The sequence below is a fragment of the Giraffa tippelskirchi genome, chromosome 12 (genome assembly GCF_054371585.1).
Source record: "Giraffa tippelskirchi isolate mGirTip1 chromosome 12, T2T-mGirTip1v1.2.pri, whole genome shotgun sequence".
Lineage (NCBI taxonomy): Eukaryota > Metazoa > Chordata > Mammalia > Artiodactyla > Giraffidae > Giraffa > Giraffa tippelskirchi.
The window spans coordinates 34,735,881-34,761,179 of NC_137286.1; the positions used below are offsets into that span (position 1 = coordinate 34,735,881).

Sequence of the window (25,299 nt, forward strand, 5' to 3'; positions counted from 1 at the left end):
TACTGGAGTGGGTTGCCATGCCCTCCACCAGAGGATCTTCCCTACCCAAGGACTGAACATGCGTCTCTCATGTCTCCTGCATTGGCAGGCAGTTTCTTTACCACTAGCGCCACCTGGGAATTCCTGAGAACGAGCCTGGGGAGGACATCAGGCCATCAGTGCATTGACCATCCCTTCCTCTCCAGCCAGGCCAGGCTCTTCCCTATTCCTCCCCACTTCAATCCTATTCCTCCTTTTAGGACCCTTCTGCCAGAGCCTGTCCTGATGAGCCTTCCTCACACACACACACACACACCCTCTTTCTGGCCTGGCCCATGAGATTCTGGAAAACAGAGCTCAGCTCTTTGCAGCTTCCCCTTAATCCTGGGCTCTGTGCTAGCACCTTGGACATTTAGGGGTTATTGGTGGGATTGAATACACAGAACCAGTGATGAGAGACATTATTTATTTTAGAGTGTGCTCCCTGTGTGTCAGACAGCAAAGCCTTTACGTTCTTCATCTCCATAACCATATGAGGTTGGTATCACTGTTATCCCCATTTTGCAGGAGGAGAAATGGAGGCTCAGCCCTTGGAAGTCATCTGCCCAAGATCTCAGCCAAGACTCAGTTATGGAGTGTGTGTTCTCAATCCCTTGACCACACTGCTTTGGGACAGCCCATTTCAAGCCCAGAATGCAGTGGGCTAGCACGAGAGGTCATGATGGACTGCTCCTGGGAGGCCACCTAGTAGGAGGGATAAGAAGACTAATTAGATGAGATGGTCTTTAAGTTCCCCTGCCCTTGAACCCTTATGATCCTGGCATACAGTGGGTGCTCAATAAATATTGACCAGTGAACAACAGCATGAATGAAACCTGAAGGGCTGAAGCTACATGGTCGCAAGCCTGCAATGCAGATGGGGCGTCCAGCAGTGCCTGGAGCATGGGGCACTGACCCGGGCAGCCTGTGCCTTTGCTGACATTTTTGGGAAGGACACTGGCTGGCTGAGTGAGCTTCCCCAGTCCTGCTCTGTCACATGGGCCCCAGCCAGCCAGCTGGGGAGTTTGGCAGCCACCGAGGCTGGCCTCACTATCTCTGCTGGCTCCTTGGGAAGGGAACCCTTATCAGTGAACACTGCTTCTGAAAGCCCTAATTGTCAAGCACAGGCCCATCAAAGGGACTGAAAGGCAAGCCACCCCCACCCTGCTTCTCCCCAGCAGCACGGCTGGCTCCCCACAACGGCTGGCTGGCGGGTGTATATTTTAAAATATCTAAATGCAGCTGAAAATAAAAATTATTTACAGTCCCCAACCAAGCCGGCAGGCCGCTTTAAAGTGTGCACTGACGGTGTCTCTCCCTCCTCGTCTCTCCCTCGCTGATAAAGGGCCATAAACAAGGCTGACACATTTGTAATAACCTTTTTCTTCCTCTCCTTCCTCCCTCTCCTGGGCTCCCGTCTTGGCCTCTCACTCACACTCTATGAGGTATAATTTTTTATTATTCTGCCATTAGCAGAGAATAGAGAGTTTGATGCTGGGGGGGGGGGAATAAAACGTCAAATCATTTAAAAAGAGAGGGCAAAAAAACAAGCCGGCAACTTTTATTTTTCCACGTCAACAGTGGCTGTTGGGATGTCACCGTCACATACAAGTCTTGGAAATTTGTTTTCCCGTATCTCCCCCACCTCCATTTTATTTCCCATTTTCCTTCTCAAGGGGTCAGAGCCAAGTCCGTTGGGGCTGACAGGGTTTTTCCACCAGGTTGCTGACGGAGCCTGGGCCCAAGTGGTAGATGGTGCGAACTTCCCTGGATGTGAACAGCAGAGGCACTGCTGCATTTCTGCCCCAGGGGGTCCAGGAATGTCTGGTTAGCAGATGTGGACGCTGCAGTCTGCAAGCATCTGTTTCTACGAGGAAGAGGGAGGGCAGCCAGGGATCTTTGGAATGGCTCAGCCTTATGAGCATGGAGGGGAGAGGCTATAGGCAGAGGCTGGAGGCACTAATGGCACAAAGCCAGGAGTCCCAGGAGCCGGTACCAGGGCTGGGCACAGCTAGAGTTAAGAGGTCTGTAGGTCCCTATAGACCTACCCAGTAGCACCTTGGCACCAATAAGGACCAGGCCCTGGGCACAGGATGTGCCTTCCCATGGGAGGTGTGGGCAGAGGGTGTGGTGGGCATCCCTTCGGTGGGGTTAGGGGGTTGTAGGCTATGATGCTGAGCAAAGAATGTAACAGGAATGGGAGTACAGGTGAGAAAACCCAGAATCTGTTCAAGCTTATGGTCCTGCCTGGGCAGAGGAAAGTTATTCCCTTTGTGGTGACTGGCAAACACCCACAGACTGGTGGGGTGGGGTGATTGGGGGAGCTGGTGTTCCATATTAAAGGGGCCTTTCTAAAGAACCTAGATTAAGGAGGTCATAGAGAACCCATGGTAGCCCAGTGGTAAAGAATCCACCTGTCAATGCAGGAGATGCAGGAGACGTGGATTTGATCCCTGGGTTGGGAAGATCCCTGGAGAAGGAAATGGCAACCAGCTACAGTCTTCTTGCCTGGGAAATCCCATGGACAGGGGAACCTGGCATGTTGCAGCCCATAGGGTTGCAAAGAGTCAGACATGACTGACACACATGGAGAAGCCACGGGTTCTTCAGAACCAGTTGCTACACTGAAGATGTTTCCTGATGGTCCTAGAGCTGGGACCACGAGCCAAGCCCTCTTGTTCAGATAGATGCTGGCCAGGAGGATATGCTCCCCACCTGGACTGAAATCTACCCTGGATCCAGCTGTGATCCATTTGCCACCTGTAATGCAGGGCCCATCAGGCACTGGTAGAGATGGGGCTGCCCCCCAAAGTGTGCCCTCTCTGCGACTTGACAGTGGAGGGGAGAAGGCTGGCTCTCTCAGGAGGAATTCCCCAAACCTGGCTCTCAGAAGGGATGCCCAAGGCTACCACTGCTCTCATCAAGACCACACCACAAGCTCTGGGGGCCCTGGGGCTCATGGAGGAACATAGTGGATTGGGGCCACCAAGAGGAGGGCAGGGAGGGTTCAGGATCCTCACCTCGCAGCTCCAGTCCATCATAGATGTGTATCTTTAGTATGACAATGTTCTGACAGATGGCAAGAAAGTATCTGGAGGAAGGGAGCCTGCTGCTATTTCTTACAAAGGCATCCTATGAACTAATGGTGGTGCAGACAGTATGCCAGGCTAGGAAACTGTGAGCCAAGAGCAGAGGTGGGACTCAGAGATGTCCAGGGACTGTAAAGGGAGCGTGCCTAGCTCTTGCCGGAATGAGAGGGCCAGCCGGGGCTGGAAGGGCAGGCCTTGCACACAGCACACAACCTCTCATGGCTAATAGACATGTGCGCACACACACATTGGCCCAGGTGAGATGCCTAACCAAGGTGGCTGCAGGGAGGGTGTGAAGTGGCCAGTAGGCACAGAGCCTGCCCTTCTCCCGCAGGACACAGCTGTCCCTCCATTGCAGGACGGCCCACTCCCACTCAGCCCTTCATGGGGCTTAAGGTGCCAGGAAGCAGCCAGTGGTCAACTCATTATTTGGTTGGATGGCATCACTGACTCAATGGACATGAGTTTGAGCAAACTCAGGGAGATAGTGAAGGACAGGGAAGCTTGGTATGCTATAGTCCATGAGGTCACAAAGAGTCAGACACAACTTAGCGACTGAAAAACAACAACAGCAACAACAACAACTCATTATCAGACCCTGCCCATTCCTTGGACAGATGAAGACCCCAGTGGTGGGCTGGCTTCCCAGGGCAGTGGAGATGGAGGATGTGACACCGTGTGGTCTCTCCCATTCCCTGGGTGGCCACAGGGAGGAGATGTGGCCACAAGTAGAAGACTCTTTCTCCCCTGTCCCCCTCCTCCACCCTCTCTGTACAACATCCTTTCTTCTCACCATCAAAGGGACATCTGTCTCTCTGTGGGAGGGAGCAACCAGCATCCTCAGAACACACTCTGGGCTTTGATGTCCAGATCAGCCAACTTGGCCAGGCCAGCAGCAGCCCCTCCTCCCCGGCTCCACTGCCCCAGGGCCCTTCCAACATCTCTACCCCCACCTCCCGCACCCCCGTTCCTCTGCTCTCTCCTCAGAGTTCCTCCATCTCCCTTCTCTCTGCATCTGCCCAGCTCTGCTCCGCCTCAGTCCTGGGCCCAGAACCTCCACCTCTTCCTGGCCCCCTGATCTGAATGGAGGTTCCTAGCATGCTCTGGCCTTGTGGTCTCATGCCCCAAGGGCTGAACCTACCCCTTGCCCAAGACCCCCACTGGACCCCAGCTCGTGCTTGAGTGTATGAATGAGTATGTAGTACCTGCTGGCCTCCCACCCCCAAGACAGGGAGACCCTCAAAGTCAGGGTCTGGCTCTTTTTCCTCCTTATACTGAGGGTACCCGCAGGTGTACCAGTGCCAGTGATGAACCTTACAAAGTCTTAGAACCTAAAGGAGCAGGTGGAGGAAAGGGGATGGAACCCCTGACAGCTCAGGATGGGACCCCTGGGATGCAGTCCAGGCCCAAGGACCACACAAACATGCCACATGCATATAGACACATGTACAGGCTCACACAGATACACAGAGATGCACACGGCACACGTGCATGCTCATATATGCATGTGACACATAGAACAGCAGCACAGGCTCTTTGCACACACACACACACCACACACATCACATATGCATGCAGCCCTGGCTGCCCTTCAGGTACAAACTGCAGAGCCTGCACCTCCTCGCTTTTGCCTACAAACCCCTCCCCATTCATGAGCCTTAAGGCCGAGAGAGCCTGTTTCACTCTGCCTCCTCTGGTTTGCTCCCCAGCTGGTCCTGACTCAGCAGCCCCTCCCCTTCCAATTCACCCCTCTGCTCCAGGCCGCCCTGCCCTCCTATGCTGACTCCTCTTTTCAAGGCCCGAGAACCACAGTGGACAGGGGCAGAGCATGGGGGATGGTGGGGCAGGGAGATGAGCAGGGCTGTTATTTCCACTTCACAGACCAGTGAGGATCCAGCCGGGCAGATGGGTCTTCTCATCTCATTTGTACTCATCTCAGACCAGCCTTCTTTCAACTGAAGAGAAAACCCGGGATCTCTGAATCCAGACCCTCTCCAGGGTGCAGATGTGGTCCTCGGGGGCTGGAGAGGATCAGAAAAGGTGGAGATGGTGTGTGAGGCTCCTCCAGGAGGAGATAACAGCTTGAGCCAAGGCTAGCAGGTGGGAAAGTTCAGGTTACAAATGACACCTTCAATCCTTAAACTTGCGCACATGAGGAGTGGAGGGAAAAGATTTGGAAAGGCTGGCTGGAAATTTGGCCTGGGGTCCTGGGGCCAAGCTGAGGAGAGGGACCCCCTCCTGGCCTTCTTGACATCCTAGGGCTTCAGGAGAGAATCCAGCTAAAAAACTGACAACCCAACCCGTGCCCTCCCACCACCAAGGCCTCAAAGTCAAGGCAGTAGGAGCCCTTTTAGAGCAGAGGGGGATTGGGCTGGTCCTGATGGGCGTTCTCGGGTGCTGACTGGGACCCTGCAGTTGCCCTGCAGGTGTGGCCCAAGCAGACGACTCTCCTGAGAACGGTGGCAGTTCCCACTTACCACATGCTTTTGCTCAGGGACATCGATGAACTGAGTTTGATTTTATTATTTGAGGCTTGGTCATCGGCCATCCACAATTCACTTTTTCAATGACAAATGTGACTTAGGAGGGTCCCTGGAATGAGCACCAGGAGATGAGATGGGTCTGGCTCTCTGGCTTGTCCACAGACTAGTTGTGAACCCAAGGTGGTGTCCAGGAGGGGCGTGTCGGCCCTTCTGGATCCTCATTGGCTGAGATCGCTTGTGCAACTGGAGGCGGGAGCGTGTGGTCCTAAGGTCAGACAACTCCAAGGAACAGGTTGGTCAGAGGATGCTTTGGGACTCCAGGCCTGTATGTTTTATGTTTTGTGTATCGTTTCTTTATTGCTATCATTGATGTTCTATTTGTTCCCCTTGTCAGCATCTGACAACGTCCAGGTCAGGGGATTCTACAGATGAAATGCTCCAAGCACAGTATTTTATCCTACAATGAGTTGAACTGTTGGCACATTTATGTTGCTGCTCAACACACACATTGACATGTGTGTGTGTGTACAGGCATGTGTATGTGAGAAGGAGGCAAGGCACGGCCCGCCTGCTGCTCCTGCTCTGTCTTCACTGATAAAAGACTCAAGGAGATAAAAGTCCTCCAGGAGAAGGACCTGGAAGGGAGTGGCGTGGGAGAAGATCAGTGAACAAGGCAGGTGGCAGGAGCAAGGTAAGGGGCTCGGCTGCAGCCAGCAAAGTCTCAGAAAACAGCAGGGCTGAGCTGAATCCTGAGGGAGGAAGTGTGGGTGTGTCCTCTGATAGTCAGAGTCTGGGCCAGGACTCACATGACCTCACGCCCTCTCAGGGCCTTGGGCCCCTTTTCTGAGGACAAGGCAGGCAGTGGTGTGGTCCCAGAGCCCTAGCCGTAGAGGCCCCAGATTGCATGGCAGTCCGTGCTGGCTCCCCCATGTGGCAGGAGCTCCTGGGCTCTGAGAACGGGCCTCTGTCAGACAGGCAGGTAGTGGGGGGGCCCAGGCTGACTGGGCAGCAAATGAGGCAGGGAGGCCATAAATCCCCTTTTAGGAAACCAGCCCCGCCCGGCTCTGTGACAGCCACTTAATTTAACCACTGCTGTCACAACAGCTTTGTGGGCCTGCTTGCCTGGGCTCATGGGATTTATGGCCCCAGAGAGACCTTCTTATGTTTCAGGCACTGACTGAATGCCTAGTCCCACCCCCAGCCCTGGCCAGACCCAGGGTCAGAGCAAGAAACCCTTTCAGCAAGGGTGCTGCAGGTGGCAGCAGCCCCTCCATCCTCTCTCTGGGCACCCTCAGCCTCCCACTCCACTCTTAGACAAGTCCCTCCTGCTAGTGAACAAGACTGAGGGTCTCCAAGGGATACGGGGTACAGATGGAAGGTTCTGCCAAGTCCCTGTCCCTGAATCCAGGGGAGTCTTTCCCCACCTGCTCTGATGATACTCAGTGGGCCCCTGTGTGCCCTGCCCCCACCCCCACCCCCTTGCCTGCCTATGCCTCTTCACTTTAATAGGGGCCTCCTAGGGGGCATCTCCTGCCCACACCTGGTCAGCGGGCAGGGTGTTCGTTGACTGCACTGCAGGCCTGGGTCCCAGGTCTGCCTCCTTTAGCATCCAAATGAAGTTCCTCCAGGTCTGGTAATCAGGCTGGATTACCTGGGTAATCTCTGTGCTTTGTGGCTCTGCGCCTGCTTCTAAATGAGGTGTGATGATGTCTTCTGACCTTGGGAGCCACCCCAGAGAAAACAGGAATACTGATACCTTGCTCCTCTCCCCTGAGTCCACACAGACTCCCTACGGGGTTCCCTGCTCATCCCAAGGAGTCACAGAACATCCTCTGGTGTTCCTACTGCTGGTCTGAATCCCAGATGAATGAGATACCTTACAGCCAGTACCAGCCACAGGGCTGGGCCATGCAGACCTTCTACATTAGAAGCAAGCAAGCCTGAGTTTAAATCCCAGCCCTGTCAGTTCCTTGCTATATGACCTTGGGTAAGGTGCTTGACCTCTCTGAGCCTGTTTTCTCACTTGTGAAATGGTGATATATAGGACTGCTGGAGGATTCTGTAAGGTTGTTTTTGTTTAGTCGCTAAGTCATGTCTGATTCTTTGCAATCCCATGGACTGCAGCACACCAGGTTTCCCTGTCCTTCACTGTATCCCAGAGTTTGCTCAAATGCATGTCCATTGAGCTGATGACGCCATCCAACCATCTCATCCTCTGTCACCCCCCTTCTCCTGCCATCAATTTTCCCCATCATCAGGGTTTTTCCAATGAGTCAGTTCTTTGCATCAGGTGGCCAAAGTATTGGAGCTTCAGCTTTAGCATCAGTCCTTCCAGTGAAGGATTGATTTCCTTTAGGATTGATTAGTTTGATCTCCTTGCTGTCCAAGGGACTCTCAGGAGTCTTCTCCAGAACCATAGTTTAAAAGCATCAATTCTGCAGTGTTTTCAGCCCAGGGTTGTCTGATCGTGGGTGCTCAGTGAATATTGCTCCCTTCTATGTCTCACGGAGCTGCTGGGTGGGCTGCCTCTAGTGGAGGGAGACCTAGGCCAGGGGAAGCAGCCATGCCTCAGCCCTGCTTTCCTCCTGGAGCCAGTCTGGCAGGATGGGCTCTGCCGCTTGCTTTCTAGGGGCAGCCCTCCCAGCTTGGGTGGAAGAAACAGGGAAGGGCTAGGGCTGTGGTGGCTACCAGTTCTCCTCTTAGACCTGGCTAGGTTGGGTCAGGGCCTTCTTCCAGGAAGCCGAGCCCTGCTGGCCTCTTGTTGTCCACCCTCCTACCAAGCCCAGAAGCTTGGCTTGTCAAGGCTGATATAGACGACTGGGGTGGCCTGACATGACTGCCTGATACTGCCAAGGCCACTCCGTCCAGCTTTCTCTGGCCCTGGGCCCCGACCCCAACAATCCCAAGTCAACCCAAGAACTTGAGTCAGCAGGGCCGTCAGAGACCTTACAGCCCCGTGCCTGTCTCATGGATGGGAAGCTGAGGCCCGCAGCAATCCTCCTCAGGTCTGACACCAGTGCAGGCTGGTCACATCTGCTGCCCAGGCTTGCTGCCTGTCCCAACAGAGGCTGAGCCCCCTGCAGGTAGGGACCTGGGCTCTCTTTCAGCCACTATCCCCGTCTGTCAGGTAGACTGTTTCCCCATGTGCCCAGCCCTGGGTAAGCTGCTGAGGGAGCCAAAGGAAAGCGTGGGCAGAGTCCCGTCCTGGGCTTCAGTGAAGCAGGTGGCCTCCACCCCCAGGGCAGCCTGAGGAGCAGAGCCAGGCCTGGGCCACAGTCAGGCTGGAGGAGCCAGAGGACGAGCACCCACAGTCAGCCTCCTGGAAGAGGCAGAGGAACAAATGGGATCAGAGAAGCAAGGAGTCCATAGCTGGGGGGAGGCCTGGTGTTTTTCATTAGGAACCTCCCATGGTTGGGAAGCAAAATGTACTGGCTCCATTTCACAGATGAAGCCACTGAGATTTGCAGGGGTGAGTAGCTTACTTAAGGTCACACAGCAGGGGATGGGGGCTGCGGGAAGGAGCAGAAATGAGGCAGGGGACTTGCCCTCCCTGCTTTCACAGAGCAGGGGCCTAGATGCTTTGGGAATGATTTGAGGTGACATCAGGGCCCCTGGCAGGTGGCTGGCCTCCACCCCAACAGCTCTAGGAGGCCAAGAAGGAGGGGCCACTCAGCCCCTCTAATAGATTTCTCTTTGATCGTGTTTCTGTGACCTCTGTAAGAGGCAATTTAAATTCTAATTGTCCTATGCGTACCAGAGGAATCAATTAGAGACAAGAGCAGCTAATTGTGTGGCAGTGGGGTGGGCGGAGGGCAAGTTCAAGGAAGGAGGGACAGGTGCCCCATGCTCCCAAGGTCTACCAGGCAGCCTCCAGCCTCTCCTCCTAGTCTGAGGTGGAGCTGTTTGGGGTCCATAGTAAGGGAGGAGACTCCACCGGGCCAGGTTCGAGAGTTGAGTGGGAGGCCCCCAGCCCCACAGGCCACTGCCCTCCTAGGCCTCTAGGCCCCACGGCCCAGCCTGCAGCTCTCCTTTCCTAGGAAGCTGTCACTCAGTTCCACCCCAGCAGCACCTCCCTTCCACCCCCTCTGCCAACCCTGCTCACCCTCATGGAGCCAGGGCTGAGCCTCCCAGTCAGCTGTGCGTTCTGTCCTGAGCCCTGTGTAGCCTGCCTGGGTCTATGGGGTTGGGAACTGGAAATGTGAACCCTGAAGGGGGCAGTTGTTATTCAGTCGCCCAGTCGTGTCCGACTCTTTGCGACGCTATGGACTGCAGCACACCGAGCTTCCCTGTCCTTCACCATCTCCCGGAGCTTGCTCAAATTCGTATCCATTGAGTCGCTGATGCCATCCAACCATCTTGTCCTCCGTTGTCCCCTTCTCCTCGTGCCTTCAATCTTTCCCAGCATCAGGGTCTTTTCCAGTGAGTCGACCTCGCCTCGAACCAGCACTGCTGTGCGTGTACACACCTGGGCACATGCCCACCACAGAACTCTGGGAAGTGTGGTGTTCAGAGCTGGGTGTTGGGGGTCTGGTGGTCCTCCCCCTGCTCTCCTATGCTGGAGTACTGCTCCGTTCAATCCAGTGTGTTTACTGAACAGAGTTCCTCAACCTGGCCTTCAAGGCCCTCGCTTATGACACCTCTTGGGTCCCTCAGCCAGGCAGTACCCTCAGACCTCGGGTCCCCAGAGCTCGGTCACACCTCCACTCACACTTTCCTCTAGTGCAGAAAAGCCTCAGGCTCCTCCAGTCCCGTCCTTTTGGAGCCTCAGAGTTATCTATAAGATGGGGATGATAAGTGTTATATAGTTATATATGATCCTTTTATGAGGCTGATATGAGACAGTGTCTGTAAAGTCCCATAACAGCTCCTGGTACACAATAGTTGCTCAATAAATGGTATTTGTTACAAACATCCACCAATCCCCCAATAAGTTTACCTGGCCCTCTTTCCCCCAATGTAGCCCACACACATGTGTTAGGATGGTCTCTGCCCAGGCAGTGGAACCCCCAGAGAGAGGGATTATGACATTTTACTCCCTGTGTCACCCATGCCCAGGACAGAGTAAACACCAGTTGTCACTGAGCTGTGCTGGTCCCTCAGGGCCTGAATACAGGCTTCCCTCAAGTGTTGTGATCTTGTCACAGTGTCGGCCAAGTATGCACCAACGGGCAAAATGAGCACAACAACCAACCAAATATAGCGCCTACCCACTGCCAGGCACCAAGCACTTAACAGGAATTAATTTATGTTAATCCTTAGAACCCTTACCCTAGGTGTTGTTCAGTTGCTCAGCTGTGTCCGACTCTTTGAGACCCCATGGACTGCAGCATGCCATGGTTCCCTGTCCTTCACCATCTCCTGGAGCTTGCTCAGACTCATGTCCATTGAGTCAGTGATGCCATCCAACCATCTTGTCCTCTGTCATCCCCTTCTCCTCCTGCCCCTCAATCTTTCCCAGCATCAGGGTTTTTTCCAATGAGTCACCTCTTCCTATCAGGTGGCGAAAGTGTTGAGGGTAAGTGCTATTATCATCTCCATTTTACAGATGAGGAGACTGAAGCCCAGAGAGATGAGGTAACTTGCCCTTAACTACACAGCTGGGATGAGCAGCCCTGGGATTTGAATTCCAGGCAATCAGATTCTAGAGTCAAGGATCCATCAACCACACTGGATGCACCAATGGAACATAATGTTCCATCTATGGGATGTGGACCAAGTTGAGCTGAGTGGGTCACAGGACATAGTGAGGTGGAAAATGGCAGCACAGCTGAGACAATAAGAAATTCCTTTCAAAAGCCACTCTGTTCCTCAGGACCCAGAGAGTCCTGTGGCAACTGGAGAGTTCCAGGGACCTCTGAGGCTCCTGATAGCACAGTGGTTCCTATGAGAATGCTGCTAGTGGCTCCTTGAAGGTGACTTTGGGTCTTTCAACTTCTTCAGCTGTCCCACCAAAATTTTCCAGTATTCACACATAAGCTGTGAACCCTAACAAAGCTGAGCTTTCCTGGGCCTGCACAATGGATCTGGTTTATTTTTCTTTCATTACTATAGGCCCACCATTTTTGGAGTACTGAACTCCCTCTCCTTTGCTCCCATCCTTGGGGACAGAAAGGGCAACAAGAACAAGAAAAGGCAGGTAAACTTGCTCGCTCAGACCAACCAGGATCTGCGTTTGACCAGGGTCGCAGCTCCTTGTGTGAAGGTCCAGGCCTACTGTGTCACCAGGGTCAGGGCTTCATGTGTGACAAGGTCAGGCCTCCATGTATGACTAGGGTCGGGAGTCTGGGTATGAGGAGGGCTGAGGCTCTGACTGTGAGGAGGCTCAGGAGTCACCCTGTGAGGAGGGTCAGGGCTCGGTGTGTGGCCAGGATCACAGCGTCTTGTGTGGGGAAGGTCTGGGCTCAGCCTGTGATGAGGGTCCAGGCTTTGTGTATGAGGAGAATCTGGGCTCCCTGTGTGAGGAAGGTTGGGGCTCAGTATGTTTCCATGGTCAGGCTCTACATGTGACCAGATTTAGGGATCGGTGTGTAACCACGGTCAGGACTCCATGTGAGGGGGCGGGGGGCTCAGTGTGTCACCAGGGTCAGGGCTCCACATTTGAGGAGGGTGGAGGTTCCATTTGTTACCAGAGTTGGAGCTCCAGGTCGGAGGCTCCGTCTGTGAGGAGGTTCATGGCTGAGTATGTTTTCAGAGTCCAGCTCAGTGTGACCAGATTTGGGGCTTAGTGTGTGACCAGGGTTTGGGCTTAATGGGTGAGGAGGGTCAGGGCTCAGTTAGCCACCCAGGTGGTGGCTTTATAGGTGACCAGGGTCGAGGCACAGTCTGTTTCCAAGCTCGGGGCTCCAAGGGTTGAAACACAGTATGTGACGGGGGTCAGATTCAGTCAGGAGTCTCTCATTCCCAAATACATTTCCCTTTTTGTGTTTGATAAGGCTGGGCTTGTGACCTGGCTCCTGGATTTCTCTGGGTGGATCAGGTATGGATGCCAGGCTCCCAATGCCCCCTTGGCTTGAATGGAGCATGGCCTTTCCCCAGCAGCCTCCTGGCTGTCGTGCCATAGCAACCAACCAGGGTAGGGCACCTTGTCTCCTGCTGCTCCTACTGTTTCCCACCTTTATAGGGGCTGGCAGCCTTTGTTCCACGCAGCCCTAGGCGTGGAGAGGCAGGAGGGAGCTGCGAGGCAGGGAGGTGGAGGACCAAGGGGCTCCTTAGATATCTGGAGAAGAAATATTTATTTAGTCAGGGAGCTGTCAAGGTCTAGGACTAGGAATCTGTGACAGTTTCTGGTCCCAGACCTGCCCCTGCATTGCCATGCGATGTTGGGCTTTTTCCCTGTCATATCTGAGCCCACAAACCCTCACTGTGACCAGAAAGAAGAGGCTAAACTAGCTGGCCCCAGTGAGCTTCCTGCTGCATATTCCGAGAGGTGAGAGGCAAGGGATGGTCAGCACTGCTGTTCTGGGTGGGGAGGGAGCTGGGAGCCAGACAGGGCTGGAGCTGGCAGGCATCAGGCATGACTGCCCGTGTTCTAGCCCTGCTGTCTGTGAGGACAAGGCTGTGAAATGTAAGTAAAACCCAAGGCTAATTTCCTCGGTCAGAAGGAGGAGGCACTGCAGCGTTTTCAAACCCTAATTAAACCCGCTCGGGCGGTGTAACACCAAAATCAGTTCCAAGATCAATATTGCTATTCATTTAGAAGTGTAACGAGGTTAGAGAGGTGAGTAAAGGAAATAATTAACTCATTTGCAGCCTTTTTAAACAGAAACAGTCATTTTAATCTCCAGGGTAATTAGCTATGCTCTGTCCATCAATCATGACCGAGGCCATTATTTTAAGTATTTGATTAATCAAGAGGGAGGGGATTAAGGTAGACCCCTGCCCGTTATATAGCCCCTCCCAGTCAGGGATGACCTCTGGGTAAGTATGAGGAATCCTTCTCAGAGGGCAGGGCCCACCACACCTGGGGGTCCCCAGTTGAGGCAGATTGAGTCGGTGAGATGGCAGCTCCGTCTCTGGTCAGCCTGACGCAAGAGGACAAGCCCCACTCTGGACTTGGAAGTGCTGGGAGCCAGGAGGCTCAGGTTCTGATCTAGACACTGCCTTGACTTGCTGAGTGACCCCTCCAACAAGACCCTTCCACCTTCTGGGCCTTAGCTCCTGTCTCCCTCTGTCTTGGGTTGGGTCGGAGGCCAATTGTATTAGTCAGAAACTCACTGGTTCCAAGTGCCCAGGGGCTACTGGCCACTGGGGGGCAGCAGAGCCCCAAGGACCCCTGAGCCCAAGGGCTGGGCCGTCCAGAAGTGGGAGGCAGCCAAGCCAGAGCCCTTGCCTTTGGCAGCCTGGGTTCTGGCTGATGTTGACGGAGAAGTCTGGTCGGCTAGCCGCACCCCAGGCCTCATGGCAGCCTGAAGAGGCAGGTCTTTGTGATTATTCTCCCCATTTAGCAGATGAGGAACTGAGGCCTCAGGAAAGGTCAGGACCAACCCAGGACCACACAGAGAGGATTTGGCCCTCACATCCAGGGCCTGAAACTCAGAGGGGACACAGTGAGAGGAGAGGAGGACCAAGATGACCCAGACTATTTTCTCTCTTGTTCTAACAGCCCTGACTTACATACCCTCACCAGTCAAAAGGATCCTCCAAGACCACCGGCCTGTCCTGCTCACATTACAGATGAGGGGAACCAAGGCCCTGAGAGAGGTAGGAGCACTCAGGAGAAAGATGGTGACCACTCAGTGGGGTAAAGAGCTGTAAGATAGCCAAGTACAAGGCTTGGGAGCCTAGCAGAGGAACTGAGTTAAGTCTGGGCTATCAGGGCAGGCTTCCTGAAAGAGGCAACCTCTGAGCAGAAGTGGAGTAAAAGGCAGATGAGAGCACCTCCAGGCAGGGAGAGAAGAGTAAGAAGAGCCTGAGCAGGTGGCAAATTTGGCAGGGCTGGAGCCCAGGTTAAACAGACTAGAGCAGGACGCTGGGGAGGTGATAAGGGGCCGGGCCTAAAGTCAACCATGAGTATGAACAGGGGAGTCTGGAAGGGAGGCTGGACACTTGGGGACTCTGAGGGTGGGGGTGGTTGTGTGCACACTGCCTGCGCACTGTGTGTGTTCACTCTGAAACAGCTGTGCTGAGCACTGGGCTTGCCTGTGGGTGGATAATACACTCAGGAACCTCACTTTGGTACTGTCCTCACTCCCTAGGGCTCAGCTGAGAGAGGTGGAGCCTCTGGGAAGGCGGGACGAGGGGAGTGGGCCTGTTACTAAAGGGTGGTGGGATTTCAGGGGTCGGCGGAAAGACATTGAGGATAGAAAGGACAGTGAGAGGGGATAGGGACCAGGACCTCACTGACTTGCTTCTCAAGACAGCCCAAGTCAGTGTTGCTGGACCCTCACTGCCCTACACCATACCACCACCATCATGGGAGAAACCTCTTCTTGCATGCCCCTAGCTCTGGAAAGCTCACCACCTCAAACAGCTCTGAGAGGGAGAAAATCTCTTTGGCTCCTAAGTCTATTCTCTTCTGTATAATTGTTAGCTCTGTGCCTGAGGTGCCCTGAGAGTTCTGCCTGAGGGTCTTCTCAGGACATCCCCTGGCTCCTGGGGTCTCAATATCCAGTCCCTAAAGCAGGCGGAGAGTACTGACTGTGATCATCTGTCAATTAGCAACCCAGAAAGGCCAGGGGGCTTGGCTGCATTGCTCAGCTGGCCCGGGATTTGAGGGGAGCCTTCCAGCCCTTGGCAGTGTCCTCACAGGTTGGGGAAGGGAAGAAGGATGAGATTGGGGAAGCAGAAAGAGGAGGAGGAAAAGAGTGGAGGAAGGAGGACCAGAATGGGACTAGGAGCTCAGTTGCTAAGGACAACAGCAAGGCATTCAGAGACGAAACCAGATGCCAAGGAGGGTGGCAGGAAGAGAAGAGCTGGAGTCCAGGTGGCACATCCAGGGCTTGGGGGTAAGGGTTGCCCAGGCAGCAAGGACCCCAGGAGGCCCAGGTGTGTGTGGAGGCTCCTGGTGGAGGTTCCTCAGTGGCTGCTCTGACCCCAACCCATCCAGAGGCAGGCATTTGGGGTGGAAGCCAGGGTGGGGAGGGCTGGGCCTGCCACATTTGTAATTTCCCCGCACTTGCTTTCATTCTTGGGGCTACAGTTTGTCTGGGACTCCAGAGTTCAAGCAGTCACCAAGGCTGGGGCTGGAGCAGGGCTGGGAAGGAATACATAATACAGCACTGGCAGCGTAGCCCAAGGCCCCTGAGACCTGCTGGGGCACCAGCCTGCCCTCACCTCCTCCCTGACTCTCACCAGGGGAGAAACAGTTGCAGAAAAAGTACAAGCTGAAGGCTCCAGACTTCTGAGGCTTTGGGATACTCTCAGCCCCAAAAAGAGGCTTCATGTTCTGTGTTTATAAAATGAGGCAAATAACCTTGCCCTTAAATGTGTTTATCAATAGTTGAGTCTATACACATGTGAACATTCCTTGTTAAAATTTGCTGTTTTTGTTGTTTAGTCACCCAGTTGTGTCTGACTCTTTGCAACCCCATGGACTTAGTAGCCCGCCAAGCTCCTCTGTCCATGGGATTCCCCAGGCAAGAATACCAGAGTGGGTTGCCATTTCCTTCCTTCTCTGGGGGATTTTCCGTACCCAGAGGTCAAACCCCATGTCTCCTGCATTGCAGGCAGATTCTTTACTACTGAGCCACCAGGGCTTACACATGTGAACATTCCTTGTTAAGATAAGAAATAAATGGAGAAAAATTGATAAAAGGAAGAAAAGTCACATTTACATTGCATTTTACTCTGTGCCACGGAGGAATTTATACTCCCATTTTCCAGATCAATAAACTGAGGCTCAGAGAGAGCTGGTTAGTGAGAGCACTGGGAACTAAACATAAAACTGTGAGACTCCAAAGCCCTCCCCATCTCTCACTGTTGCTCCTACCAGGACCTCTCTGATGCCACCATTAGGGTAACCTCCCAGGCCAGAACTATCTCTGACATTCGTCTGGTCTCCAAACTCCAACTTCCACAGCATCAGCCCCCGCTCACCCTACCCCGCCTCCTCTCCCTAACCTGCCTGCAGGATAAAGCACGCCCCTCCCCCAGATTGGAGGCCCCAGCCCACCATCCAGTCTATTCAACTCCCCCTGTCCCTGCCACACCTCCACATCCTGACCTGTTTGCTTCCTGTCTGTTCCTGTTACTACTACTATTGCATAACAAACCACCCCAAGGTGTAGTGGTGTAAACCACTGACTATTTCATTATGTTCAAGGATTCTGTAGGTCAGGCATTCAGATCAGGTAGGGAAGGGACACCTTGTATCTGGTCTGAGTAGTCTGGGGCCTCAGTGGCTGGGGGTGACAACATCTAGGGTCTGGAATCATCCAGAGGCTCAGCAACTCACATGTCTGACAATCGATACTGACTGGGCTGGGAACTAGGCTGAGGCTATTGATCGCAACACCCACATGGGGCGCATCCATGTGGGGCCCATTCACATGACCTGAGCATCTTCATAGCACGGTGGCCTCAATCCCAGTAAGACTTCTGATATGACAGCTTGGAGCTCCAATAGTCAATGTCCCAGCAAACACAGTGGCAGCTGTATTGCATCTTAACCCGCCCTCAGAAGTCCCAGAGTGTCACTTCTGCTGTACTCTATTGGTCAGAGCAGTCACCAGCCTGCCTAGGTTTAAGAGGAGGGACACAGACCCCTGACCTCAGGAACAGGTGGCCAGGTCACACTGCAGAGGAGCCTGTGGGGTGGGGGAGATTGTGTGGCCATCTTCATAAAATACAAGCTGCCGCATCGCCTCTCTGTCATTGCTGTCATGAGTTCCCTTCCTCTCTGAGCCTGGTCTTCTCGGTGTCCAGCTACTGCCCTATCTTCTCCAGGAGCCCCACCTAGACTGGCAGCTATAGCTCCCACATCCTGTGGATGGAGCCACCGCTACACATTTGCCTCCAAAGGGGCATCTGGTCTCCCTTGTTCTTCCCTGGTTCTCCGGCTCCTTCTCTTCTCTTGGCCACCAATTCGCCCATGTTCTCCAGGGGGAGTTCCAACATCATCTTCTGAGGATGCTCCTGGGACCTCAGCTCCCCAACAGGACCTGCATTCATGTCTTTTTGCTGATGACCACTCCCTTTATAACCAGCTCCAGCCTTCCCCCAGAGGACCAGGTGGCCTCACCTCCCTACCAGGTATAGGATCTCCACCTCCCCTTACACTTACACTCAGTACAGCCCAAGCTGCTCTCCCCCAGATTCCCTCCTCCCCCACAAAGGGCAGTCCAGAGACCTGTCACTCAAGCCAGAAGCCCCTCTCCCTGGGACCCACAGCCAATCCAACTCCTGGTCCTCTCAGCTTAACTCCCAAGCCAGTGACTCTTCTCCACGGGGCTCTTACCTGAATGCTGGTACGTGCTTCCTCCCCGAGTGTTTCTGGCCTCCAAGTTTGCTCCCCTCCAGTCCACTCCCCAAGCAAGCTCTTCCAACATGAAAAGCTGACCTTGCTACTCCCTACTGAAAACTCTTCCAAGGCTCCCCAAACATTCAGGACCAAATCCCAGGTCCTTGCCAAAACATGCAGGCTTCAGCAGCTGTTTGAATTCTTCCCTCCTCTCTAGCTTCAGCCATCACCACCCGGCCCCCTCCTCACATCTGTGCTTGGGGAGCCAGTCCCGTGACCCACTGCATTGTGCTTCCAGGCCTTTACAAAGCTGCTCCCTGGAACTGGAATCTCTCTCCATGGCCCTAACCTGGGAAAGATCTGTTTATCCTCACAGTGCTGTCCAACAGAACTTTCTGTGAGGATGGAAATATCCTGTCTCTGCACTGTCCAACATGGTAGCCACTTGAACGTGGCCAGTGCTAAGGAGAAAACGTTTTTAAATTGTATTTACTTTCAGTTAGGACTTCCCAGCTGGTGCAGCAGTAAAAAACCCGCTTGCCAACGCAGGAGACAAAAAAGATGCAGTTTCGATCCCTGGGTCAGGAAGATCCCCTGGAGTAGGAAATGACAACCCACTCCAGTATTCTTGCCTGGAAAATTCCATGGACAGAGGAGCCTAGCAGGCTACAATCCATGAGGTTGAGAAGAGTTGGACATGACTGTGCTCACATGCATGCACCTTAAGTTAATGAAATAGTCCGCACGTGGCCAGTGGCTATCATTGGTTAGTGCTGCTTAAAGATGTCACCTCTTTTGGGAAGCTTGTACTTTTGGGAAGCCTGACCTCTGAAGCTTGTACTAGATGCCCATCTACTATGCTCCTGTGGTGCTCTCTTCTCTAAAGTGTTGGTCTCTTTATCTCTCTGCCTGACCTGTGAGTTCCTTGAGGAGCTGCATCTTATTCATCATGGTATTCCCAACTCCTGGCTCTTACTCCTTACTCAATAACTGCAGAGTAAATGCATTTTCTAGATCCAGATCTAGGCAGAGGATAGACCTTACATAAAGACCGAATCCAAAATGAGTCTGCTGTAGATCCCGAGTAAATGAGAGAGTGTATGTGTGTGTAAGCTTACATGTAGGCATGGGTGTAGACCCACCTGACCTTGGCAGGACCTGGGCAGGCTCCCAGCCAGCAGGGGATGGTTATCTCACACACAGATGCTGGTGTGCTGGGCTGGACAGGAAGTGTGCCTCTGAATTGGCCTTTGTGAAAATCAAACCCTGTTTTCATCCTTGTTTCTAAGATGCTTCATCTGCATTGCAGATGAATCTTTGGGGAGTTGAAACAGAAAAGCTTCCAGTTTTCTGTGTGGGACCACCTGCACTCTCAGTTCTTTATTCTGTAAACAAGGCCCTTGCAGGCACAGGGGAATTTGCCATTTAGATGATCCTTCACCTCCTGAGTCCAAGATTCATTTCTTGGTTTATGGGGCTCTTGTTAAAGTTTTGATACTGGATTTTCTTCAGAAGGAGCCCTGGGCTTCCATTTTTTTTCCACACACCACTCCCTTCCCATCCACTCTGCCCTCCCCTAGAACCATCCACACCTCTGGCTAGGATGGGTTCTTCTACCTCACCATGCCAGAGTCAGGTTCTGAGCTAAAGAGAGGAAACAGGCATGGTTCCTGCTCTTCAGGACTTTGCTAGCAAGAGAGGGAGATAGATGTCTTTCTCTTCTGCCCTCAATTCCCTGCAATCTCCTTTAAAAGGCAGAACTTCAGAAATCTGGCCCTGGACAAGTTCTCAGAAGCCTGATCTCTTGCCCCCATTGCACAGACAGAGAGACTAAGGTCTGGGGAATGGGTTTGACTTGGCCACAGCAGAACAAAGGGAGGGGGACCACAAGTCCTTAGGCATCCTTGACCTGGGATTCTGGCTGCATCCCCCATCCCACCTCCACCCCACACACAACCAGTTTCCTCCACCTGGGCTGCCACACTAGGGCTCCACACCTCTCTCTCCTTGGCACAGGCTGTTGATGAACTGCCCCAGCTATGGCTGTGCTCTCCAAGGAGGACACTTATTTTAAAAGTAGTGGGAGACCTCACCCTTTGCAAAGCAGTAAACAGTTCTCCAACAAGGAGTGCAGTAATTACCAAGCCAGGCAGCGGGTGCTTCTATTACTGTTATTGTGTTATGAGTCTCTTAAAATGGCACTGAAAGGGCGTGTCAAGATCTTGCAGCCTGCAGTGGGACCCTCACAGAGGAGTGAGATGCAGCTACGGCAGCAAAGTATATGACTCAGCCAGAGCTTTCTGGAAATCTGAAGGGCTGGCGATAGGTTGGGCAGAGGGCATCAGTCACTGTTTCTGTGGCCGGGATGAGTCCCTCCCACGCTCCATGACCTCTATGGCCCTCTTTGCCTTAGGGTGGGGAGAGGGACAGACTGCCTGTGCCCTATGTAAGATGTAAAGGGTGCCCAGGGTCCTCTTCTCCCTGTAACGGGTCCCTCACCTGTGAGGCAAGCCCCAGTCCCTGAAGGCTCCAGCTGCTGCAAGGAGACCTTGCTCCAGACAGCTCTGCTAGCTTTGTCCCTAAATTAGTTCTCCCCTGCATAGCCCTATGGGCTTCCCAGGTGGCGCTAGTGGTAAAGAATCTGCCTGCCAATGCAGGAGCTGCTGGAGACACGGGTTCAGTCTCTGGGTCGGGAAGATCCCCTGGAGAAGGAAATGGCAACCCACTCCAGTATTCTTGCAGGCATAACCCCATGGACAGAGGAGACTGGCAGGCTACAGTCCATAGGGTCGCAAAGAGTCAGAAACGACTGAGCACGTGCACACACTTGGCCCTACGTTCCTTAAACACTGAGAAGCCAAAATCAGAATGCTAGCTGAAGCTGAAGAAAGGATCAGAAGGGGCCAGTGGCTTCATTTGTTTTAACAATGAGAGCACTGGATGAGGCATTTTCCAGTCCCCGTCAGATATCAGGAAGGGTCTCCCAGCACCCAGACACACAGTGTGGCACCAGAAAAGAGATCCGTGAAAAGCAAGCTTGGGAAACCAACTAGGCAGGATTTAAAGGCTCTGGGAAGTTATACAAGAAAGTCTCTGTTTAGCATGGTATTTCTCAAGTGTACCTGACCATACTCTTTTTCAGGGTAACACCTTTGAATCAGTTGAAAGTTACATTTGCCTGCCTGTAACAGAGACTCAAGCATAATGGCCTAAATAAATTAGTTGTGTCTTTTACTGCTCCATAACTGGAGGCTGGCAGTCCAGGGTTGGTGTGGTAGCTCCACCATGTCATCAGTGTCCCGGGCTCCTTCTCTTTTTTGGTTTCTTCCTCAGCACTGCTCTCTATCTTCTGTGTTGCCTCGTGGTCCAACATGGCTGCTGGGCTCCCTTGTGTATGCATTCCAGGCAGGAAGCAAGGAGGAGGGAAGAGAGGAATCTGCATACTCTTTATCCATGTCTCTATTACAGGACTTTCCCAGGAGTCCCACTCAACAGTTCTCATTCCTCATATTTCCTTGACCACTTCTGAATGCAAGGGAAGCTGGGACATTTAGTCTTTTAGGTAGGTACATCGGCCCCCAAAAGAGAATAAGCATGCTGTTACCAGAGCAAAAAGGGGAAATGAGTACTGGGGAGACAATGCAGTCTCGTCACTGCCTCTTTGTGTTTCTGTGTGCTAGGAACCAATTGGAGTCTGGAAGAGCTGGGTCCAGTCCCTCTTTCCTGCCTGTGTTTACAGGCTGTGTGACCTTGGATAAGCTTCTTAACTTCTCTCAGCCTATATTCTTGTCTTTAAAGTAGGGATTATTGTAAGGACCAAAGATATGATGTATGTACCAGCATTTTTATAGACTATGAAATGTTACAGAAATGAAAGATATTCTTGTTTTACTTGTTCCTCTAGGTAGCCTCTGGAAGAAGGCAGGGCAATTCTTATCTCTCCATTTGACTGAAAAAGAAATTAAAGCTCAGAGATATGAACTGACTTCTATAAAGAGGAAATCTGAGCTGTGTTTTTGTTAATAGACTGAACCTTGATCCCCGCCTGAGCCCTGAACTCGCTTATTGCCCAAGCCTTGATCCTGACATAAGTTTAAGTTCTGATCTTAGTTTTAGATGAACCTTAATGCTGGTTATAAACTGAACCTTGATCCCCACTTGAGTCTAAGCCCTGATCTTGATCTCTGAGCCCTAATAAACAGAGGCCCTTTTCAACCATCTGGCAGTTTCCAAAGATGTCCCCTGGGCTCCAGAGGACTGAATAGGGACAATGCTTATTCCCAGGCCTGGAGAACTATCATCCCAGAAAACCAGGGGTTCTCACATGTCTCCCAGGTTTACCCAGATCTTGCAAACCCGGAGAGAGAACAAACCAAACCTGCGGGCCCCTGGGGGAGAGCTGAGTAGCTATCCAGAGAAACAGGAGAAGAACAAGGCCTGCTTCCCTCTAGTAATTTTCCCAGCCCAGACAGCTGTAATGGGGAAAGTATTGAAATTTAAATCAGAGCCCGGTAACCTCTCTGCCCAACTGCCGCCGATGCCACCGCCGCTGTGGTAATCTCAGGCTGGCTATCTCCTCCTGGGGAGAACGACAAACCGACTCAGGGATAGTGATAAATTTTCAATTTTATTTTAAAATATACCAGATGGGAGATTTTATTGGAGCCATAAATATGTCAAAAGCAATGTTGGTGTGTGATGGGCGATGCCCCCTCCTTGGGGCCTCTCTCTCTGTTTAGAAATTCCATCAGATTCTTAATAAGAGGCTCCAGTTCGACTGCAGCAAAATAGTCTCTATATTAAAGCAATTGAATTTCCATTTGCCAGACATCTTGTGCTTTAAGCTTCCAGGTTCCAGGGGTGTGGGGTTGCTAAGCCGATTCTAAATGAACCTAAACTAATAACTGCACAGCACGCTGGGGGCTGTGAAAAGAGTGGGAGTGGAGGGGAGGCGGGGAAGGGGAGGGGAGGGGAGGGGAGGGGACACCACCAGTCACAGGCCTGGGGTAGGGAACAGAGGGACTCCCTTCACCTCTCCAGATTCAGAGCCAGCTGGGCATGAATACCCCGCAAATGACTGAAGGAACACTCCCTCTTTTCACCAAGGAGAGACTCAAGTCCAGAAAGAAGAGCAATGTGGCTGAATGCTGGCCCCTCTTCTCCTATCATTGTTTTCTTTGCTGTCTTGGTTGATTCGATATTCAATTAGCCTTTCGGGGGGACACAGGGGTGGTAAGGTGGCCTGGGGCTTGTTGAGAGTAGGGCTGGGAGGAGACCTGGCCCTTCTCTCTCCAAACTCTCCAAGCACAGGAAGGTGTGTTCCTCCCAGGGGATTTCCTCCTGTGCTCTTGCCCGCGCTCTCTCCCCACCCCCCATCACCCTGCCTCAACCCTGGCAGCCGGTCTCTCCTCCATCAAGTCACTCTTTGCTCTCACAGAGACCCTAACCCTTCGCCGAGCCTCAAAGCATCTGGAACGGGAGAACGGCTCAGGTCACAGACTCAAGGACATCAGAGGTCAGAGGATCCAAAGAAGGGAAAAATGAGGCTCAGAGAGGGGACATGGAATACAATTCCTCTAGAACAATACAGCAGTGATGCCTACCCACAACCTTTCTACTTCATCCTGCTCCAGCCAACTTGAGCCAGGTGTTTAGGTGACACCTGCCCAGGTCCACGGAGCTCCAGACAACATCCAGGTAGTGAGAAACAGAGCCTCAGCAAGATATCACCTTTGTCAAAGGCAAGCTGCCTAACCTCGCTGAGGCTCTTGTCTCAATAATGAGTACACACTTCTGGGTCCCAAAAGCAAACAAGAATAACAGACACAGTGCTACTTATACCTCAAAGTATCCAAGAGCTTAAATGACATAATTCATAAAAATCGTTTGGCTTAATGCTGGCCCCTAGCATAATAGCTCCCAAAATGTTAGCTATCATTATTCCTTGGTTGTTATTATTATTATCGTTATTATTACTTCCCTGGATGTTTCTAATGGGTTCTGTGCTCCCCTTGGATCCATGTCCTCCCAAGTTGTCTGACACAGGATTCTATACATAGAAGCTGCTCGATGTCAAGTTAAATAGTTGAGACTGTTCCTTCCATTGGGCTAAGACATGGACTCTGGAGGCAGTCAGAGCAGATTCAAATCCTGGTTTTTCATTTTCTTGATCTTCATGCTTGGTGTCTGCTTTGAGCCTCAATTTCTTTATCTGTAAAATGGGTTAGTGATCCTTTTCCTGCCTTCCTTTCAAGGACCAGACCCAAGACCTAGAAAATCCTCTCTTAAACTCTGCGCTCTTTCCGCTTCCCCCAGCCTGTCTTGTCACCTGAGTCTTTCTCAGCAGCCCCACATGCCTGAGCCCCAAGGGGGTCCTGAGAGAGGCAGGGCTGGGGTCGGCTCTCACCACCCGCCCCATCTCCCCCACCCTAACCTGATCGTGCATGTCCAGGATGCTGTGTGCTGCCCCCCAGGGCTCTGCTGGTGAAGATGGACTCCAGGCCGATATCATGGCAGTGACCCTCCTCGTTTTACATGAGATGCTGGTGCTACAGATCTGATAACGCAGCTGGATGGCATGGACACATGCAATCCAGTAACAGGGACCATGGCCAACCCCACCATGGGGGCAACCCCACCGGATGATGACTAAATTCTCATTTACGGGGACAGTAGTTTATCTTCTGAATGTGAAAATGTGCTTCTATTTCAGGAGAAGGTCATAGCTTTCATCAGAGGGATTCTAGAGCCCAAGAGTATTTAGAACAAGGAGCTTAGTTCTCCACCCAGGCTCTGCCTCCTACCCCACCCCACACACCCTCAGCTGATGGGGAGAAGATGTAGGAAGAGGATGCACACACACCTGAAAGCGTGTGGATCCCAACCCTTGGCAAGCCTTGGACAGGATGGTCAGGGCTGCCTGACACCCAAAGACCCACGAGCTGAAACCTACAGGTGCTCAGGGAAGGGCCGAGTCTGAGTCTTCACAGCCTTGGACAAGCTCCTGTTCCTCTGCGGGGTCAGCAGCCACCCCACTGACCTCCAAAGTCCCTGCTGGCTCTGTTGTCTTCTACTCTGGTGGTCCCCCCTCACTAGGGAGGGGCGTCTGATGGCCCAGTGCTCCATGGTGAAGGCCATTCCAATCCATTGACCTAGCAACAACTGAATAGAGTGAAGCTTTGCAGAAAGCTCACCAAATCCCAGGCTCGATGGCACCTGCTCACGGACCTCAGTCTTCATCATCTTCCATTTTAGAAGTGGAGAAAGTGAGCCCCAGGGAAGTCAGATGATCTGTCTAGCATTGATGTCACAA

At 52.7% G+C, this 25,299-nt stretch overlaps 3 long non-coding RNA genes across 4 annotated transcripts; 1 reads left to right on the plus strand and 2 right to left on the minus strand.

The window, feature by feature from the left end:
• Positions 1–427: 427 nt before the first annotated feature.
• Positions 428–6,632, minus strand: LOC145529335 (uncharacterized). The gene is made up of 3 exons (XR_014071122.1): positions 5,585–6,632; positions 4,991–5,128; positions 428–723 (listed from the first exon to the last, which is right to left on the minus strand). It is a non-coding gene; the product is annotated as an uncharacterized LOC145529335 (long non-coding RNA).
• Positions 6,633–10,664: 4,032 nt separating this feature from the next.
• On the plus strand, positions 10,665–21,976 carry LOC145529336 (uncharacterized). Its single transcript, XR_014071123.1, has 4 exons — positions 10,665–13,016; positions 14,193–14,290; positions 21,456–21,549; positions 21,892–21,976. It is a non-coding gene; the product is annotated as an uncharacterized LOC145529336 (long non-coding RNA).
• A 1,843-nt stretch (positions 21,977–23,819) lies between these two features.
• LOC145529334 (uncharacterized) lies at positions 23,820–25,254 on the minus strand. 2 transcript variants are annotated; one of them, XR_014071120.1, is made up of 3 exons: positions 25,181–25,254; positions 24,421–24,729; positions 23,820–24,198 (listed from the first exon to the last, which is right to left on the minus strand). It is a non-coding gene; the product is annotated as an uncharacterized LOC145529334 (long non-coding RNA). The 2 variants fall into 2 exon arrangements; XR_014071121.1 differs by having other exon boundaries at positions 24,850–25,245.
• Positions 25,255–25,299: the final 45 nt, after the last annotated feature.